Source organism: Phragmites australis, chromosome 18 (assembly GCF_958298935.1).
Source record: "Phragmites australis chromosome 18, lpPhrAust1.1, whole genome shotgun sequence".
Classification (NCBI taxonomy): domain Eukaryota; kingdom Viridiplantae; phylum Streptophyta; class Magnoliopsida; order Poales; family Poaceae; genus Phragmites; species Phragmites australis.
Genome location: NC_084938.1, coordinates 19,531,583 through 19,554,327, shown reverse-complemented (window position 1 = coordinate 19,554,327; position 22,745 = coordinate 19,531,583). Strand labels below are relative to the sequence as shown.

At 43.7% G+C, this 22,745-nt stretch overlaps 1 pseudogene; it reads right to left on the bottom strand.

The window, feature by feature from the left end:
* Positions 1-16,245: 16,245 nt before the first annotated feature.
* LOC133899598 (uncharacterized) lies at positions 16,246-17,747 on the bottom strand (annotated as a pseudogene).
* Positions 17,748-22,745: the final 4,998 nt, after the last annotated feature.

The following is a 22,745-nucleotide window of genomic DNA, read 5'->3' as shown; positions in this document are numbered from 1 at the left end:
CAGAGTTTACCTCTGTTTGATATTTCTGGTATGCCTCAGCTAACAAAATCAGAGGTAGCCCACGTTCACAAGATATATCTATATACTGCCTCCAAGTTGATGTGGCTTCGATCGGGACAAGCTTGCCAAAGTACCCCTGACTAGCACGGCTGAGCACAGCTTTCAGCTTAAGATCATGTTACTGCGGATCCAGTTGGAAAAACCGCATCAGCCACTTGCACACATCCGTAATGGTCCTCTCATTGGCTTTACTAAGACCCTTCATGATATGATGAAATCCAGACAGATCTACACCGTTAGGATCATACCTAATTTCACTCTCACCATAATATATCTGAAAAATTAATTTATCTGACATCCTTGAAAACATCCGTAAATATAACCAATGTTAAGACCGACAAACTATATCTCTGAGTATCGGAACTAAAAAAATTACTGACACCGATTCATGACTAATAATAGGTTCTTCAATAATACCACTAACCAAACTAACCTACAATTATTACTCTACACAATCTACATTTAATAGCTATCCTACCATGTCGGAATTAATATTGACAATATACTAGCATTTTCTAAACCCTAATCCCTATGTCATACCATTAAACCCTAGGTCATACAGTGCTAAACCCTATATCACACAATGCTACCATACAATTATTACTCTATATAATCTATATATTTGAAACTACCATACTACAAATAATATTATGTATTTAATTGCTGTCCTACTATATTGTAATTAATATTGACAATATTCTACTAAATACAGTATTTTCTAAACCCTAGGTCATACATGTTTAAACCCTATGTCATACAATGCTACTTTACTTATTAACAACAATACAAATATAAAAGAAATTACCAGAAAGTGCTCTTCAAATCCGCGGATCAAATGCAGCAGGGCTTCGCCGCGCTCTCTTCCTCTCCTCTCCTCTCTTCTTCAGAGTTTTCTCTTTTTTCGGATTAAAATGAGGATTTCTTCTCAATTTTTAGGCTTTTATAGAGAAGGGAAGAGGTGAGGGACGCGCGGAGCAGCCTCCTTACTGCCCCTGAGAGGGAGGAAAGGGACCTAACCGCCCTCTCAGGGGGCGGTAAGGGTGGCGCGCGGGCCATTCGTGTTCTCAGCAGACGCCTACTTTTACAATTTTTACGATGAGGAATATATTTATTTAAATTTTTAATAAAAAAATGAAAATAAAAAAACTCGCGGCTCGGCGGGGTTAGAGCAGAGCATGTGGCCTCGTGAGTGCGCGCGTTTGCCGTTTTGCTATCGGGTGATTCGTGAGTTGAGTTGATGGCGCGCGTGAGAAATAGAAATGTCCATCTAATGGCCTGTTTGCAATGAAAAATAGAAAGAATTTGTAGAACTGAAGTCTCGTCGGAAAATTTCCTATGATGCCAATTTGGAACAAATAAAGTCCATGATTCCCTTAAAGTTACTACGGAACGAACCATTTCATAGAAACTTTGAAGGGAAACAAACATATAAGGTACAAATATAAGGTTTTCTCCAATCCGTGTCCTGAATCCCCTATGTTCTTCCTACGTGACATCCAAACAATAACTCATTTGCCCTTTACGGTGTTTGCTATTTCCTTGTAGTTTCTGCTCCCTTTCTATCATGAGTAATCAAAATTATATGACTTTGAAATGGTGTGCGTGCGGCGTAGACAGAGAGTTTCGGTTATTCTGACCTCTATGCGCCCGTTGTTGCGACCATATAAGTATGATGCAAGTGCATGTATCTGCATAGGGTGTCGCTACTGAATTGTGTCAGGTGGGTAGGCAGCACAGTTTGCTCTTAGCTCATGCAGCGCCAAGCCGCCAACACTTCCAACAAATGAAGCACATATTAGTACACGCAAAACATAAGAACAAGTACTCGATTACGCCAATCGTGACAAAACATATTAGTACACGCAAAACATAAGAACTAGTACTCGTTTACGCCAATCGTGACAAAGTCATACAGATAGAGCTTTCAATCGTTTGGGCATACTTTTACTCAACAAAACACATTGATTGATGTATTATTGGTGCGGGTCCTTGTTTAATACTCCCTCCAGCTATAAAGAGCATCATTACGAGTTGCATGCGGTCAATACTTTAAACTTTCACCATCAATATTATTTTGAAGAATAAAATGCACGGTGGCCTACAAATTTGTCGCGTTGTGTTAGATAGGTCTACGATCTTTTTTTTTCAGTTCTGGACCGTTAAACTTGTTAAGTGGTTTATTGCAGGTCAAAACCTCATCGCCAAGCTCTGGGAGCCGATATGGACATGCCAAGTAGCGGATATTTTGCACATGAGCCCTTCAATTTTTCACACATCTGCACAGCTGGCCTATAACCTAATCCCCACTCACTCTCTCTCGCTCTCACTCTCGCTCACATAGGGTTGGTAGGCATAGTGGCAAGCGGACTTGGAGGTGTTGATCAGCGGCAGTCGGTGTTAATCGGGACCAACTGATGACAAAGAAGGCGTGATCTTCCTCGGCTAATCTGGGTTGAGGCGACGAGCTGTGAGGTGGAGAGGATGGTGGCCACTAGGCGGCGAAAAGGGTAGCCGCCGCCCGTGTATGGTAAGTAATTCGAAGACCAAATTTGTTAAATTTGTCGTTCTAGGATGTAGAAGTTCTTGGTGGTCGAAAGGTTCAACTTTTGCACCTAGGTTTAGGGTTTCGGTGAAATTTGTGCTAGGAAATTGATCTGGAGGTTTCGGTCTTATATTGTTGCGGATTTGGTCTTGTAGGTCCTGGGAATGATATGTTTTCTGTTGAGTTGCATCATGGTGGGTTTTTTGTTGGTCAAGGTGGGAACCAGGCTTACATAGATGAGAAAGTGGACTGGTTCGATCACTGTGAGATAGATAGTTGGTCACCATTATGGATAGATAATTTTGTTGCTGAACTTGGGTACGAGAAGAGTCAAAGTTTGAAGAAATATTGGTTGCTTCCAGGGAAGACTCTTGCAGATGGTCTGAGGGTAATTGTCAATGATGCAGATACACTTGTTATGGCATCTGTCGTGGAAAAGGTCAAGAATTTTGTTATACATTTGGATCATGATGACAATATTGTAGGCCTGAATTGGGAGGATATTGTAGCAAACCCAATTGCTACATTGCCTAAGGTTTTCAGCCCTAAGAAGGTAATCATTGTTGAGGAGAAGGTTGGTGAGAAGCTTCCTATTTTCTATGACAATATCAAGTCCAGGAGTGTTGAACAAGGAGCTCAGGCAGAGGTTGACAATGCAAGTGAAGACAGTGACAGTGACAGTGACCTTGATTTTGTTGACAGTGACTAAGAGTTAGAGCAAGATGATAATGATCTATTGGTGGACAATGTGGATCAAGTTTTTAAAGTGAACAAGGATGGAAATGAGCTATCTACCGATAAGGAAGTGAACAAGGATGGAGAGGAGGTATCTATTGATGAGGAAGGCATTGAATTGCCAGACTCTAATGCAAAAGGTGAACCTAGATTCAAGTTCAAAACATTCAGAGTAGAGGACATGAACAATCCTATCTTCAAGGTTGGAATGGTATTTTCTTCAGTTGAACTTCTTAGGAAGGCAATCACTGAATACAACCTGAAGCATACGGTGAATATCAAGATGCCAAGGAATGAGAAAAAAAAAGGCTAAGGGCACATTGTGAACAAGGCTGTCCATGGAACCTATATGCTTCACATGATAGGAGGTGCAATGGTTTGATTGTGAAGACATATAGGGGTGACCATAACTGCCAGAAGAAATGGGTTTTGAAGAGATGCACATCCACTTGGCTAGCTGAGAAGTACTTGGAGACCTTCAGAGCAGATGATAGGATGTCCCTTACAAACTTTGCTAGGACAGTTCAAGAAGAGTGGAATTTGACACCATCGAGGAGCAAGCTTGCTAGAGCTAGAAGGCTGGCAATGAAACAGATACATGAGGATGAGGTTGAGCTGTACAACAAGTTGTGGGACTATGGGCAAGAGGTAAGGAGGTGCAATCCTGGCAACACATTCTTCCTAAACTTGATTGGTCCAAGATTCCATACTTGGTATATGTCATTAGATGCATGCAAAAGGGGTTTTCTATCTGGTTGCAGATCATTTATATGCTTAGATGGTTGCCACATAAAGATAAAGTTTGGTGGATAGCTGTTGACTGCAATTGGGATTGATCGCAATGATTGTATCTACCCAAGAAGATCTTCGCATTGATAACACTTATCCATGGACTATCATGACTGACAAACATAAGGTAATATAGTCTTCACTTCTATCTTTTTTTTATTGTAGTAGTGCATGTCTACACTACTAATTAATTCCCTTGTCTGCCTTGGTAGGGTCTAATTCCAGTAGTGCGGCAAATCTTCCCTAATTCTGAACATAGATTTTGTGTGAGGCATCTGTACTCAAACTTTCAGCAACACTTCAAAGGTGAGAACTTGAAGAATCAACACTGGGCTTGTGCAAGGTCTAGCTCAATTGTGGAGTGGAATAGGAACATGGACCGAACGAGGGCTCTAAACCAGGAAGCATATGAGTGGTTGAAGGAAATTGTTCCAAATACATGGGTAAGAGCCTTTTTCAGCACATTTCCTAGGTGTGACATCCTGTTAAACAACAGTTGTGAAGTCTTTAATAGCTACATCTTAGAAGCAAGAGAGATGCCTATGTTAAGCATGCTGGAAAGGATCAAGAGGTAGCTTATGACTAGACATTTTAATAAGGAGAAGGAGGTAGGTGAGGTTTGGAATGGCCTTAACTATCCAAAGATTAGGAAGAAAGTGTAGAAGAATGCAAAGCTAGCAAACACTTGTTATGCACTGCTTGCTGGCAATGAAATATTTCAAGTGCAGGAGAGGAACTTTCAGTACATTGTGGACATTATAAGCAGTTATTGTGACTGCAGAAGGTGGGATCTCACTAATATCCCTTGCAACCATGCCATTGCATGCTTAAGACATGAAAAGATAAGTGCAGAGTCAGTGATCTCTCAATGCTACTCCACAGCAACATACATCAAAGCATATGGACATAACATCTGGCCATGCAGAGACCAGAGTACTTGGGAAAAGGTTAATGGGCCACAAGTGCTTCCTCCAGCATATGACAAGAAGGTTGGAAAGCCACCCAAGTCTAGAAGGAAGCTACCATATGAGAAAGAAGGGAAAAATAGACCCACACTGTCAAGGCATGGGATAATTATGACCTGCAGATATTGTGGAGTTAGTGGCCACAACAGTAAGGGCTGTGAGTTGAAGAAAGATGGTATGAGGCCAAAGTTACAACCACAGAGGAAAGCTACACATGCCAGTTCAGAAGTTCAAGATGATGAGGAACCTGTCATCACCCAGGTAGCAAACTTACTTATTTTCTTTGTGTTTGTTCAATGCTTAGTACCAACCAATAATGTTGTTATAGGAACCAATAATGTCTCGGCCTACAACAAGTCAACTACTGTCTCAACCACTAAGAAACAACATGCTATCTGAGATGCAAGGATAGGTAATACAACTACTGCATGAATGCACCCAATTCACACATGCACAATTGTAACTGTTTGAACACATGGATCGTGCAGGCATCACAAAGTAGCAGAATGGAGATGGTGCCTCAACCTTTGCCAGATTCTGTTTTCATCATGACTAATCGACTATCGACAAGACCTGTGCCACGTACAACTGCATCGAGGGAGGGGAAAGCCAGGATTGCCAAGCGCAAGGCTGGAGCTACACCACCTAAGAAGACTGCAACTGTCAAGAATAAGAAATGAGCTACTTCTGAATCTGGGTGGTCAACATTTTGTGTAGTGCTTTTGCTCTTTTGTGCAATGCTTTTGCTCTTTTGGTACCAACAAACATCTCTGGCTGCTTGATATGTAATAGGCTATGTTAGTTAGCAAAGTTATAGTTTAGTTAAGTTAAAGTAGGTCAAGATGACCAGATGGTTGCTTCTGAATCTGGGTGGTCAACATTTTGTACAGTGCTTTTGCTCTTTTGGTAGAAACAAACTTCTCTACCAGCTTGATATGTAATAGGCTATGTCAGTTAGCAAAGTTATAATTCAGTTACAGTAGGTCAAGTGCTCCAGATGGATGACCTGAATATATATGATATACTCTATGCAAATCGGTAAAATTGCCACCTTTTGGGACATTATGCATACTTTATCATCTGTTTACCATGTGTTGTTCATTCCAGATCAATTGGAACACATGATTGCAGGAAACTTTGATTGCATTTCAGTTCAAAACACCAGATACATACATTCAGTTCAATACTCCAGATACATGCATTTCAAAACACTTAACCAACAACTACCATTGCCATTGCTACTTCAGTTCTTTACCTGAAGGTAAACCAACAACATCAAACCAAACAGCAACAACACACACACACACAGCTACAATTGCCCTCAGAAACCATGCAATTTCCTTTCCTAAACCTAACAGTTCCATTGCTATAGCTATCAAAGCTAACAGTTCTTCATTTCCTTCCCTTTCTTCTTTTGCAAAAAAATTGAAACGCTTCCTCTAATCAACAAGTTTTGGCCCACAAAATGGCTCTATCATCGACGCCTGTCGACGACCACCACAAGCATTTGCAGTACCACCATCAAGCTCCCCAATCGCCTTTAGGTACTTGAAGTAGTCCTCTTCCTAGAGCCAGAAATCACAACCTGGCCCATCCCTCTACACAAAAACGCAAGGAAACTCAAATCCAACAACACATGGTGCTCAAAACCAACTTCAATTCGATGGCATATGAACTAGCCTTGTGATTTGGGCAAGTGTAGAAGATTCGGCCCCGATTCAAATCGGTGTCCGCCACCAACTCCACCACCTTCCTCCAATAGCATGAAGGACAAAATATAGTGGGGAGATTTGCCTTACCCCTACGCCTAACGGACGAACTCGATTCCACAGCCATGGCATCGATCTTAACTAGGATGAAGGCAGTGGCGGCGGTACGGCAGGAGGCGGCGGTATGACAGGAGGCGGCGGGTGAGAGGGTGAGCGAGAGCGAGTGAGTAGGTATATGGTTATGGGCCGGCTGTGCAGATGTGTGAAAAATCAAATGGCTCATGTGCAAAATGTCCACCAGGTTGGCATGTCCACGTCGGCTCCCAGAGCCTGGCGATGGGGTTTGGACCTGCAATGAACCACTTAACAAGTTTAACGGCCCAGAACTGCAAAAAAAAAGGTCGTGGACCTATCAGACACAACGCGACAAGTTCATGGGCCGCTAGTGCATTTTACTCTATTTGATTGAATTTTAAAATATGTATTTGTCTTGAAAATTAGTTTCGTAACATTATAACTTTGCTATATTTTGAATATATTTTTACCAATAATGGGTGATCCAAGTGGCCTGTTGGTGACTGTGTTGATATCCAAAATAACATTTTGTTTTACTGCAGGAAGCAATATATAGTACTCACTCTGTTTCAAATGTATGATGTGATTTAACTCGGTGTGGTCTCTCAAACTACACTTTAATCTTTACTCCCTCTTATAGTATATTTCTCATGACAATAAAATCATGATAATAAGAAAATACTAATTCTTAGGGGTCGCCATTAATGACCCCTGACGCTCCTTTGGCTCCGTCAGTCTAGGTCCGAGGACCATTAGACTCAGGACTCCTCTGGGACCTAGATCTCCGGAGGGGTGAAAGGATAGAATGGCCCAAGAGGGGGAGATGGGTGAATTGGGCTATTAAAAATTTACTCTTACAAAAATTTAGAACAAGTAGCAACCTTAGCTTAGATAAATTAAAATACGACTACACTATCAAACTAGACGGAAGCACAAAAAACAAGCAAGCTAGAACACAAAGTAAATGCGGAAAGAAAAGCTTGCAATAAGTAAAATGCTCGAATGTAAATACGGAAAAATAAGGAGATGGATAAGAGAACACGGATTTTTTCCCAAGGTATCGAAGAGTTGACACTCCCCTCGAGTCCTCGTTAGAGCATCCACAAAGGATATCGCTCCCCCTTGAGTCACAAAGTCTCAAGTTCTCACTCATATGTCACGTCCCAAAAATAATAAGCCGTAATTAAGCATCGCTTAACCATTATCGCATGTGTTATCACTTGTGTTATTACGTAATTGTCCGACAAGTTTAGTTTGAAGGCGTTTCAAACACCCTAGAGATGGTTTAGAGCTCCTTAGAAAAGCCCTGGATCCTTTGGAGAAGAAAGGGAAGGGAAAGCGGGAATACTTAGAAAGATTTAGCATAAAACCCCTCTTGCGGTCTGACCAGGATTACCCACGGTCTGACCGCCAGGTGGCAGTCACGTGGGCTTGCCACGTGTGCTTGCTGCGGTCTGACTGGCGTCATACGCGGTCTGATCGCCAGCACACAAAGGCTCAACTTAAGGTGGTCAATTGCCTCTATCACTCTCTCACTCTCTCATTTTCTCTCACTCTCTCCCTCTCTCCACCAAACCTTAGGGGGAGAGAGAGAGAGAGAGAGAGAGAGAGAGATCCATTCGTCGCGTTCGAAGGTCGAAGATCAGATGTGGGAACTCCCACGAGCTTCCCGGAGGATTTCCCCAAGTCTTCCCCCTCTTCTCCCTTGCCAGAGACCCATTCATTGACCTCAAGCTTCACCATCACTCCAGGAGCCAATCTGCAGATCGAAGCCTTCCTAAAGCAAACCCATATGCTAGAAAGCTTCAATGCACTAAGATGAGGCTTCCCCAATTGTTTTTCTGTTGTTTCTGAGCTCGATTCGACCCCCCGTGTCGTTTAGGCCCAAAATTGAACCTAGCCTAGATCCAATCCATGGAGTATTTTGAGTTTAGCTCGGTGAAGGTAGTCCAAGTCACTTTATAAACACTCCACTAGTCCCATATAGAATTTAGGTACCCTCAGTGATCAAGAGTCTCGTCGGAGCTCTCGCCGGCAATCCCACAAGGGTGCTGCTGGCAATGCCTGGCAGTCTGACTGCCGCTAGGGTCGGTCTGGCCACCAGTTGGGATCAGAAGATTCAAAGTGAGGGGTCGATACAAGGGTCAGACCGCCGCTAGGGCCAGTCTGACCGTTGGTGGGCGATATAACCACCGGATCAACATCGGTTCAACCACCAGCCCCCAAAACTCTTTACTGGCCATCGGTCTGACCACCACCCTAGGGCCAATCTGACCATCAGCCACTGAAGGCTTGCTGCACTTTAAGTTAGCTTATCCAGGGTTTCACAGTTTGAAGCCCTATTCCCTTAGCAGTCTTTTGCGAATGTTTTCGAGTCTCGGCGCTCCACTATTAATTGAGCATGCATTTTATGCATCCTTTTTGCATTGTTCATTTATTTATGCATTGCACCCGTGTTTCTTTTAGAGGGCATCGATCTGACAGTTCAGGCGAGCGAGGGCGACACCGAGGCACCCCACTTCTGTGAATTCTGTGCGGGTAGCATCAGGTAGCCGGCAGTGCAGCAAGGCAAACATCTAAGCATATTGAACCCTTGTGTTGAATTGAATGAAGTCAAAATTTGATAAATTATGTTATGTATGTTTGCATGAGTAGCTAGTCAGTGTCGGGCAAAAATGGGTAGAACCTATGTTATATTGCATATCATCTACCTTAAATTGTTAATTATCCTCATCCTTGTCAGCTGAATATATTGTTGATGTCTATCCTAAGAGTTGTTCTACATGCTTAGCAATGCATAGGTCCTCGGTAGAAGTCGAGCGATGGTGATACCGTTGTTCGCGAGCTTAGGGCTTACTTAATGTTTCACACTATTGATTATGTTATTGAGATAGTTGAGATGTGAGAATGAGACGAGATGTGGATGGTGTTAGGGGTATCATCTACCCTGGAGGAGGTTCTCGGGGTAGTTCGGGGAGCTAGCCCGGATACCGTAGACCACCTTGCATCGGTTAAGCACCGACCGTTGGCCCCCCTTGGCTTTAGCACTTACCATACCACATGCTAATCTAATGGTAAGGTAAGCCAAATACCTCTGTAGCTATGATCATTTGGGCCTGAATCTCGATGGTGTGAGTGAGCGGGCCTGTAGAGGTATCTAGTTTGCTCCGGGAATAGTTCTAGATACCTCTGCGCTGAGCGATGCATTCATCACATGGTTGGAGATTATTGGGAAAGATTATCACGAGTACCCCCTTGTATGAATCTGTGTGGTCATGCAAGCCGAATGGTCCTCGTGTTGTGTGGGTAAAGGAGTATCCCCCTACAGGGTGTAAAAACAGTTTGAACTGTCGCGTTCTCGATCATGAGCATGTCTTCTGTCTATGTGCACCATCGTAGAGTCACGAGTTGTGGTTTATGGTTGGATATGTTGGTCATGGGGAAGATGGTTCGTGTTACATACATGTTCATGATGGTTCCAATTACATTTATGTGCAGTTGATTATTGTAGGGTATAATGGTATAGTTGTTAGTTAAATTTATGTGCTCACACATATGTCTAGGTTGATTAAGCATATTAATGTATTTAACCTTGAGATCTTTTTTTTGCTAACAGCTCAATGCATAATCCTTGGAGTCTTGTGAGTACCTTCGTACACAGCTACTCTACAGGTTTTGCACGTGAGGAGGAAGCGGTGTTTGGCTACTTCACGCCTACCGAGGGTGGTAACAGGCATGAGTAGTGTCGCATCATGAGTTTTAGCATGTAAATTAATTTCAAAATTCACTCCAAATTAAAAAAAATTCTAATTATTTAAACCAATATAAAACCAAGAAATATATATTTGAAGTATATATACCCGTGTGAATATATTCAAATATATTATTTGTGTTAAGTATTCCAAATAGCACCAAGGCAATTTCTGAATTAATCCCTACTTTAAATTGGTTCATATGCTTTGGTTTGAGATCTTTATAGTTCTTTGTGTGGAGATTTGAATTTGAATGTCTCTCAAATATACTCTTAGATTCTATTCAGCTCAACTCCAATTCAAATTCAAATCCCTTGATTCAAATCATCTTAGGAAGCTCAAGATTCAAGTTCAAATAATAATTCAAATATGTTTAATTGAATTGATCTCAATCCAAAGTCAAATTCGAATTCAAATCACACATCTGAATTTAATCCTAAAACCAAAATTTCTTTCCTCTTCTCCTATTCACTATGGGCTCAATCTCCCTCTCCCTCTCTGTTTTGGCCCAAGAGCTCGGCCCAGCTCCCGTGCCGACCTAGCTTCCTCTCCTCTCTCTCCCGCGCATGCTTGGCCCAGCTCCCTCGCCGACTCGCTCCCACACGCGCTCGCCCGCGATCTGCGCGCCACTCGTCCGTCCGCGTGTCCACGCATCGCCTATCCGCATCACGTCCGCGCCTCTCCCCCCTTTCTCCTCCCTCTAGCACGACACGCCCATATCCTACCACCGTGTGACTTCTGCGTCCATGATCTGCTGCCTACGTTTTCCCCTCTCCGGCAAATATCCTGCGCACTCGACTGGACTCCACGATCTCTGCTCTCTCTTCTCCCTCGCTCTCTCTCTCGCTCTCTCTCTCTCTCTCTCTCTCTCTCTCTCTCTCTCTCTGCTGCCCATGCTCACGCACCCATATCCAGCCACTGTGTGACTTCCGCGTCCACGACCGCACGTGGACGGCGTAGGGCAGCCCATGCCCTGGTAAAATGGTGGGCGCTGGCTACCACCTCGCCATCGGTGTCTTGTGATGTCAGAGAGCCACACCGCCTCTCTCAGCTCTTTCTCCCCTCTATAAATAGAAACATGTCCTCTCCCTCTCTCTCTCTTACTCCATCTCGCCACACCCTGCGCTGTTATCGTCGCCATTGCCGCTGTTGAGTCCTTGTTGCCATCGTCCTACCATCTATGTGTTGCCAAGGAGCACCAGGGAGCCATCGCCGTCCCTGTACCGCTCTCCATTGGCCAGAAGCACGACAGGAGCCGTTCGGAGCGAAGCCGAGCCACACTGTCGTTGCCTCATGGTCGAGTCACCGGCCGCTACCCTTCCCATCGCCATTCATCCTAACGGTGAGTCCCTCGGACCCATAACGCCCCCCTCCAGTAGCGTGTAGGCATCCCCATAGCTCCTTCTCACACGCCCATATCCTGCCACCATGCGTTGGGTGTTTCGCCGCAGTGCAAACATCACAGTCGGCGTGTCCTCTTGCTCTGTGATGTGGCCAGCCATCGCGTCGTGTTGCCAAGGTGCCCTTGGCCCCTTTTCCCTGCAAGTTAGCCCCTCCCCGTGCAGAGGAGGTGCTGCCAAATTCTTCCCACGCCATTGTGTCCCCTCTTGCCTTCATCTGGTGCTGCCTAGCCGCATGTGGGCCAGCCTGTTAGGTCAGCCCAGTTTTTTGGTGGCCCCGCCCCGTGGGCCAGCCAAGCTTCAAAGCCCGCTAAGCCACTCAACCCAACCCGAGTGGGCCAGCACTGTGCGGCACAGTACTATGCATCCAAGCCTAGCCCAGGCCCAACTCGGCCCGTATGTTACTGTTCATGTGGGTCCCACTGATTCACTATTTAGTGGGCCCTGTTTATTGTTCACGTGGGCCCCACCTGTGGGTCCCACATATGAATAGTGCTATAACTTCTCCATTTTGGCTCCTATTTCTGCGATTCCTTCACCGAAATTCATCTAAAATCAAGATCTAATCATATATCACATTGTGATATCTATTAGGGCTCATTTGGCTTTCCATTGGGTATTATTTGATTCTTCTCTAGTATAGCCATTATTGATCGTAGTCCCAATTGCAGAGCAACCAGAGTTCTGCGAGTGCTACGCGAGAAGTGTTAGGAGCGAGGAGGATCTCGACTACCACCAAGAATTCAAAGAAAACTTTGGAGAAGAAAAGTCATATCTCCTTGACTATATTGAACCTATGTTTTCAAATAATCTGCATGATCAACTTAAAACTGGACTTATATCGCATGTGCTATATATTGCGCTTTTACAAACTGCTTGTAGTAGTTAATCCTATTAAACACTTGCCATGCCATAAATAATATCGTCCAAAACACATATCACCCTAGGATTACCTGTTGTTATCTATATTAATGACAGACTACGTCTTAATGTCTAGCATATTTAGGATTGAATATGTCTCCTTGGAGACATCGCTTTTAAAACACCTCTCCTCAAAGATAAGATTTACTGTTATCAATGATAACTCATATACCATAAATCCTTGATGGTTGTGAATTTCGTGATGGTTGTGAAATCCTTGATGTCGTGTGGGATATGATGGGCGATGTGTAAAAATGGGTCAAAACTGTTTGACAGGGGCAGGTGGAGTAGTACTCTGGATGAGGATGCTCTTCAGGGCTTGAGTTACCTTTGTGGTATTCATTGCTGGAAGATACCTACCCTGACCATTTAAGTACCGAGTCATTTCGCAGCCATGTCTTAGCAAACCCCGTGCAACCATGCATCCTAAATGGGTAGGACTTGACCTCTCCTTCATCGGACTGAGTTGGGCATCGTACTAGGAGGCTGGGAGCAGCGAGCAATCAAGTGGTCATATGTCCCTCTGTTTGGAGGTTGCTAGTACCGGCCTAGGCTTAAAAAGGGGATTGGCCTTCAGTACATGGACTCTGGCACTTGGGAGTAAATCTCATAGAAAAGCCCAGCAGGAAAGGTGATTAGAGTGTCTCAGTATGATTCGCTCCTCTGCTTGCAATAGTTGGAGGCTGAGCATATCGCGTGAGTAAAGTTGTACAACCTTTGCAAAGTGTAAATCTATTTGAATAACTGTGTTCACGGTTATGGACATGCAAAGGCAGAACTTTTTTGACTAGACTTTGGTGTGTGTGTCTTGATGAGTGAGTATATGGACTAGATGTCCGTGTGATGAGGTTGCTGGCTATGTGGTACTAGAGGTATACCAGATATGATGAAAGGTACTGCGGAGTGAGGTGTAGCCCCTCTCAGGACCGAGAAAACCCCAGATATAGCTTGTTACCTAGTTTTGAACCATTTAAACTATTTTAAAGTCAATCATAGATGATACAATTGGATACCAGCATAAACTACTTTACGCTGAAAACTAAACCGTAAATCCTTATCCTTAAATCACCCATTTATATATCTATCAAACACCTTGAAGTAGTATAGGGTTTGTTGAGTACCTTTCGTACTCATTCTTACTATCATTCAGATGAGAAAGCCGATGCTGACTTCGCCAGAGGTAAAGGCAAGGATGAAGAATAGTCTTAGAAGTCGCATCCGCACCCTAAGCTGCTTGTGGCTAGTGCTTTTGCTTTTCACTGTGTTTTGTTGGCCTCTCAGCCAAGTTTGTAATAAACAATATTGTTTGTAAATCTTTTTGTAACCTTAATAATTATGTATGAAGTTTGACTGTGATACTACAACTGTTATACTGTGTGTATCAACTACTTAATCTCGGGACTGATACTGGAGGCACATGAGAACCCGGGTTCAGGGTCTTACAGGAGTGGTATCAGAGCCAATGCTTGGCTGTAGGACATGACTTTAGGATAAACTTGCTAGTGTCTGTTTAGTTTCCAAAAAAAATATGTTATCAAAACTGCTTCCGTACTTATCTTTTGCCTTTTGCTTTTTGAAACCTCTTTTCTGTTAGTTCCAAGATGTCCTCGTTTCCCCAGCAGATGGAAGACGAGGACGGGAACACAATGCGATGTCTACGAGTGAAAGGCTTTCCCAAGTTATTGTGGGAAGCTTGTTGTCGCTTGGGATATACCCGACACCCAGAGTACACCGGGCGTGAGTACGACGAGAATGGATCCCAGAAATGCCAGGTTTTGCTACAGATCTTCGACTGTCCAAGATACCCCAACTGACAACTGTGGCACATCAGCACCATTGGAGTACGGTACCCTAACATGTACCAGTTGGTAGCCTACGAAGCATTTCAGCACCTGTTCGGGAGACGTGTCGGGGTGGTGGCACACACTCCCATGAGGCACTTTCCAGCTGCCGCTGGCCAGAGAGCGGCTTGGTGTGCATGCCTAACCACCATGGAGGATGCAGGATAGGAAGAAGAAGAGGACAACACCATCGTGGCTGTCACGGCACAGTACCTCCACGCCTTGGAACACATGCACAATGAGACCTATCAGTTATTCTAGGATAGTCGCCAGAGGGCAAAGGAGTCAGAGCCACGGGAGAGAGCCCTTCGTATGATGCTGGATCACATCAGAGCCCAGGTCGTAGCCGCTGAAGACATCACGGTAAGGAACCACGAAGGACGGCAGAGGGCGGTAAGGGCGCATCATAGGGATCTTAACAGACATAATGCCATGAATGGCTCCCGAATCAGAACAACTTCTAGGAAGAGCACTTTCAGTTTACCCACGAGTTAGACCCAGCACATATAGCAGCAGCTATAGTAGACGGTAGGATTGGCCCCTCGCCAGTTCCAATAGCTAGTGGAGGTTTAATGCCCGCCGGGCCGATTTAGGATGGAGACACGGTGATACCCATCGATGACTCGGAGGAGGAGGACCCTAGTGAGTGCGAGCTCGTTAGTGACCACGACAGCGACAACAGTAAAGATAGGATCTTTGACCCCACTTCCACCCCAACACCGGCAGGGACCCTCTCACCTACTGAGTTAGCCGCTGGCAACGCCGCTGACAGGTCCGTAGATGACACATGCTTTGTCGTTGAAAAATGAAAACTTTTGTACTAGTGACCTAACAGAGATAGTCCTATATTTGTTTAATGCATGTTATTGGTGCTTATGTTTGGTGTTGATTCTTGTTGGTTCTTGATTGCGTGATTGGCAAGGATTGTCCTTGTTTTTTTATCTTGCTTGCCCTCGTCTTTTAGCTGCATCTCAGCTCTTGCTTCCTCTCTTATCTACAGAGAACAATATTAGACGCGGTTTCAATACCCTCTTCGTTCTCGCTAGCTGGCTCATTTGGAAGGAGAGGAACAATCATATTTTCAATCATGTGGCGATGTTGGCGATCGATCTCAGCAGGATGATTCGGGACGAAGCACACTACTGGATAATGGCTAGAAACGAGCGGTTGCTGGAGTTCTTTCAATAGCTAGTTTTAGTTCTCCTTTCTATGCAAGTCGCTTTCTTCGCCCTATGTAATCGCCGCACAATTCCTTCCCTCTATGTTTCTTCATTTCCTCCCTGCCACTCCTTTTATCGGATGTGGCACAGTTCTCTTGTAACGGTCTTCTTTGCTACCCTCTTAATGAAAAAACACACTAAGGTGCGTTCTCCAAAAAAAACTGCTTGTGAATAACAGCGTCGCCAACAAGGGCGAAGGCCGTCTTGTACTCTGCGTCACTTGTATTGTAATATTGTCACTCGAGAACCTTGTTGCATGTGCCGACGCCCAGCGCCGCAGCAAGGTGCCATGCCGCATGCAGGTAGGAAGTTTGAGGAAAGACGTCATCAGCGATGAATAGCGCGCCTCCCAGTAGAGACAACATCTTGTGTAGGTTATGCGCCATTTTGAGCTCCGGCTCTATTGATGATGCTCTTTTCGCAAATGAAACCTGAGGCAGGAGAAGAAAGTTACAATTGGTCAATTCAAAGGATAGAAAGATGGATATGGCATGATCGACAAAATGATCGATATAAATCAAACAATAGTACATGCACACAAGTACAGAATACTTATAATCAGAATCTCGTTTATTGTAGTCATAATAAGATGCCATGAGCTTTAAAGTACTTGCCTCCATTATCCCAGTGTGGACGGCTGAAACCATCAAGGGTTAAAAGGGTAGGAGCAATGTTGATGCTGCCATTAGAAATTTTGGATTCTGATCCTGAAGTGCTCTCGTTAAGCACTGCATAAAACACTTCTTGTCAAAATACCAACATCAGATAATTCAGATAAACCATCCTAGTTGCCATCTTAATTAGCACAACACTAAAAAGGGTTGTAGTTAATGCAATGAGGTATAATCTGCAAATCGTATGCACACGAAGTTGCATGTGCATGCCAATTTAAAACATGAAAGCAGCAACTGATATTGGTACATTCTGAAAGATATGTAGGAGTATGCTGATAGCTTCAGTTATCACGCAGACAAAACAAACCAAGTTAGGTCACATGCTGTTCATGGTTCTTCTAGAATGGACATGCATACAGGGGAGTATAAATTCTGCTTCAACAATAAACGTATGAGATTATTTCACTTACTAGCGATGACGTGGCAATCATTGTATAGTCTGCCCATCGCAAATATTTTCTGATGTCTCCTTTCGAAGTATGGTACAAGCTAGAAGCTATTCCAACTCCAATTAACGAGTTTGCATAAAGCGCAGTATTCAAGTTCTTCTGTAGAACTGGCACATGACCGTTAGTTGATACTTGGTAGCAACCGAGTAAAAAATCAGAAGACAACCTTTAAGGAAGTGATTTTAGTGATTCAGACGTTGCCTTGCCTTGGTGTCTCCAGTCCAAGAACAATGAAAGGAAGTGAGGTTACAACATTAGCAATAGTTTCACCAACATGTTTATTGCCTGGTTCAAAATAAGATTTACAAAATGGAGTTACCGAATGAGATGCAAGACAATTTGTATTCTACCATTATGACACGTTACACATACACGAGAGACTACAGTGGATGGGCTGCAAGCATCATAGTCGCCTGCAAATACAAAGTAAGTCATTTACAAAGCACAATTTTATGGGTTTATCTTGACGGTGTTCATCATGTAGGAGCAAGAAACCCACAAGATTAGCAAACTCCGGCTCGAACCAACACCCTCCTGTGGTTCACGAGTTGTAGAATCCATAATGCTAGTTTTGACGGTTTCATCGTCATTGTATAGTTGTGACCCACCCGCAAGCCGTACCCATAGAGTCCATTGTCACACCTAGTTTTTCAAAAGAATAAGCATGTGTATTTTACATGTATGTCAGAATTAATTTTATCATACATACGGTGACATAATAAGTGATATACAATTCTATGTCGAAAAAAATAACTTTATTAAAATAGATACCAGAATTTTTAAACAGCAACAGAAGAATAAAAGGGAACTCCAACGAAAGCTTCAGGGCACACTACAGGCAATCGACTGGGGGCAACGTGACCTAGGACGCTCCGTCTTTATTATAGCCTTCAGCTTTCTTGATCTCCTTGTAATGTTCTCTAACTGAGCAATATTTATAATTAGAAATAACAAGTGTGAGTACATAATGTACTCCGCAAGTGTGGAAAAGTATGACATGTGGCGTAAGTCAAGAAAATGTTAGATACTGGTTTACTTCACTAAGCAACCTTCATTTATAAATCCTAGAAACATGCATCCTATTTACTAAGTGTGAAGACGCAACTAAAACAAGAAGAACAGCTCATCAGATTTCATCCGACTACCAAACTCACAAGATATGGAATATCCGGCTATCAAACTCACCAGGTAATCTCATTACCAGGATACCCGGCCATCCATACCAGAACCCTGATCCCAACTAATCAAGAAGAAGTCCAAACCACTCTTGACCGTGAGCATGGCTGATCGATCAGTTTTATACTATGCAAAGTTTGCACACTTTACCCATAAGTCGTGATTTCATCATCCGCATTACTAGGTGACAGTCTCCATGTTGCCTTGCCGGCCAAGCACTTACAAACTTCCAAGGTGTACGTCAGGAGATCACCACAAGGCCTTTACAAAGCTTCCACCGACCTGCAAGCACCCACTAAGGTTTTGCTGCTAACAATCATTCCATCACTGTAGAAGCCCCCTCTTGTGCCACTCAACCATCCAATGGTGCTCATAGAACTAGAGGGGTGGCTAATTAATTGGCCATGGCGTACCCCTATAGGTCTCGTAGTTGCACTGTTTAGCCGGGTTACATGCTTCAAGAACTGGTCCTTAGGACCCCACACAGGAACAGACACATTCCCACCATACAGCACAACACATGCGCTTTCATGCACCATCCACATACCAATCATCATGTTAGGATCCATATTCCATGTTGCTACGAAAGATTATCATACCCGATTCATGTTGCATAAATATTAGTCAAGTTCAACATCTACCCCAATAAAGACAACGACTAGCATATCTACCCTTTATTTTCCATGACTCAATCAACGGTGACAAGGGTATTCAAACAATTGCTAGTAAACCTTAATCATGGGATTCCAATTTAAACAAGCATGCATGAAGGATAAAAAACTAGCATATAAATCCTAAAATAAATGCAAGATGTTCAAGGACACTTGCCTGACTACTACTCAATTATCTTCGTAAACTCGGTTCTGGCATATCTTGAAGTCTCGACCTTGTAGCTCATTGAATCTCTAAAAACACCATATTCTACTCACAAGATCTACCAACAAAGAGAAAGCACAAAACAACTAAGAAATAATATACCAAATAGAGACAACTCATCATAAAAATACTATGTTTGGATATGATATGATTTTAGAAGAATTTGGGCACAAGAACCGCTCAAATCAGAGTTCCGATGGATGATAACATGTTCTCGAAATATTAAATTAGGGTTGAATAAAAACGAGTCAGAATCTTCCTTGAAAATATTCTCAACCAATTATTTGTCGAAGGAAAACTCTAACTATGGCGATGACATGGTATTGGCAGGGAAAGAAATGAAAGGCTCAGTGCATGCGATGATGATATGGTGGTGGCGTGTTAGAATTTTAGGGTCTTGCCGGATAGGACACAAAAAGGATGTCTGATCAAGATGGTATGTGAGATATTATTAAACTCTAACTGACAATTGGAACATAGTGGGAGTGAGCCAATGTATCAATGAATAGATATAGTCAACGGTAGACTGACAGCGCAAGGTGATCGCTGACAATGGGCTCTCGGCGTCACCGATGACGGAGGACATGGGCAACGACGGCAGTCGGCCCAGAGCAGGAGGCCACATTGCCATGGACTTGAGGAGGTGCTCTCCTTGGCTGCAACACGCAGAGGTGCATGCATGACAGAGGGGATCAGGTTTCGTCGGAGGCAGTGATCGGGCGCGTGGCCACTGACATCGACGCTGGGCTTCAATGGTGTTTCAGCAAAACAAGGAAAGCATGGCGTATAACGTGAAAAGAAAAGCTCTGTGGTATGGTTGGTAAAGGCAGAGGTGTTTTGTACCTCAAAACACCTCTGCCTTTACCAACCATACCACAGAGCTCAAAACAGCGACAAACGCTACTAGGTTTGGTGGTGATCGCAAACAGACGTATCAACAAAGACACTCGTGTTCCCAGAGATAGATTATGAATTCAATGAAAGTACTTAAACACAGAGCTTCATATATATCAGGAACACAATGCTAGGTTATAGGTTTGGATAGAACTTTACCTGAGAAGGAGATCGATCAGCTGGAACTATGGTGAGATTGTGCAATGACATAGGAAGTTGGGATCGTGTTCCTGGTGGCATCTCTGCAGATCCTGCCAAGATCTCCTGTGGAGATGTAGTTGGATTCATGGAACACACCGTGACATGGTCGGTGTATCCATACTACATCTGGATTGATGGGGAACACGAACTAAACACACGGTGCACGCGCAGAACTCATCCAGATAGGGGTAGCGGCAACGCCGAAGTGGATTCTAATGGTGTCGAGGCTCTAATAGCCTATCTCATTTGTGAGGACATGGGGAACATCTAAGGGCACATTCTAGTCAAAGGGCATGGCGATCCGACCTCCAATCGACCGGGGAATGCCGATGCCATCTGCAACAGAGCAGGTTCCATGACGGTGACGACCATGGCGGCGCAGATCAAGCTTTGGCCGGGTTGGGGGTTCGGTTAAGGATCACAAATGGCATCCATACAGGGGAAAGGAGGAGGGGAAGGGACTGGTCCGAGTCCTCACCTTACTGCGACGATCGATGAAGAAGAATTCACAGAGACTGTGGAATTCAGGCTCACGTTCCCATAGCACTGATGAAGATATAGTGAAGCCGTTCATAGATCCTGATTCTCCCTCGATGTTCTACATGGTGACGTGGGTGGCTTAGCTAGATCTTTGCTAGATCATCAGGAACGCGTCCAGACACATAGCAGCGTGGACGACGACGTAGATCCTGACGTCATCTGTGCCCCTCTGGGAAAACTATCTTAGGACATGGTGGGGGGCAATGTAGGGCACATCTTAGCAAAATATCAATGTATTTGGCTGGACGGATCGTTGGGAACACGGATGCCAACTAGTGACAATATGGCTGTCCGCGACGGCGAACGGCGCCCGGCAGGTCGGGGGCAACGGCTAGGGTTTAGTGGACATAGGAAAAGGGCAAGGGAGAGTCTGTTGGTTCCTTTTAAACGGGCTGGGTGCAGCTGGCCATAAGGTGGGGAGAGGAAACGGCCAGAGGTGGAAGATGAAACAGCTGGGTGGAAGATGAAATAGACAGCTTAGGTTCGATGATGATATATCCACTGTTCGTGCTCCAAATTGGACGTTTTTGGACTCTGTAATATAGTACTCGAAAAGATCTACAACTTTGGTATTCATTGGAATTTCTAGGAACGTTGTCTTGATGTCCAAAAATGTGTCACAATATAAACTGTTTGAACTCAGACCAATATATGTAGCACTGATTTCGGGGGTCATAACTCCTAACTCCATTATCCAAATGGGTACTTCCATGGGTGCAAATAGAAGCACTAGACAAGACCTACAATTTTGGTATTGTCAAGATTTGCATTTGAGGCCGTCTTGAACTCCGAATCTGAGTGAGAAGACGAGGCTAGCGACGATGAGTAACTGGCAGTCGGCTTCAATTGCCATTATGGCCATTAGACATCTAGTGCAGTAGTTTGAATTGAGGGGAATAAAGATTGGATTGATGTGGAGGATTGAATGAAGAATGATGGAGGAGAGAGGGGAGGGAAAGTGCCATGGAGATGGGCAGTTGGGTGACCATGGCCGACAAATGGACGACATCGTTTGGAGGTGGATGGAAATGATCAGGTACATGCACATGTAAGCGAGCTGGTTTAGACTGGCTTTAGCACATATGTGGATCATCCTACTAGCAATCCAACGTGATGCAAGGTTGTGGCATGTTGGTTTAGAGCCACAGGCTAGAGAGAAAAACATCGAGGAAAGGCAATACACGTTGGGCTGGATAAAAAAGGACGTGAGATAAGATTGTTCATGGATGATTTTTAGATGATATGAGAAAAATGAAACAAGAATTTATCCAACCTTAAAATTTCTTAACCTATTCTAATATTTTATAAATGCATTTTTTATCACATAAAATAAATTCTTTTTAAACTGTAAGATAAATTTAGAAAAGCTTTTAATTTTTTTTTAAAATATATTATTTTAAAATACTTATAATCCAAAATCGAAATTTTAGGATGTGACATCTATCCTTTTGATCTTCATGGAATCCCATTTATTCAACCTATTTGTACTTTCACGACTAACCAGAACTAGTGGCATTCCTGTTTGGAAAAAAAAAACATTAGCATGATGAATTGTTGTCGGGCCAGAACCTTGGTCGACATGTACACTTAAATGACATAAAGAGTATGTAAGCACTGGACTATCTTACAGCTCTTAGGTATGCAGAAATGAAATGCCTGTTGCTTCGATTGATTCTGAAAATCTGTGCTCAGCTATTTGCTAACCTAGCATTGCACACAGGAGGGGAAACGTGGAGTAATCCACGATTTCACATTGCTTGCTCCAATGGATTTCCATAGTCACGTCTAACCTACGAACTCCCTGCCCACCTAACAACCGAGGGAGCACAATAACAGTCTCCGTGGCTTACTCCACACCGCTGAACCGCTCATCAAAAGAAACCAGACAAGAAGAAGCAACTCCTTTTCGACCACCGTTTCTTGGCA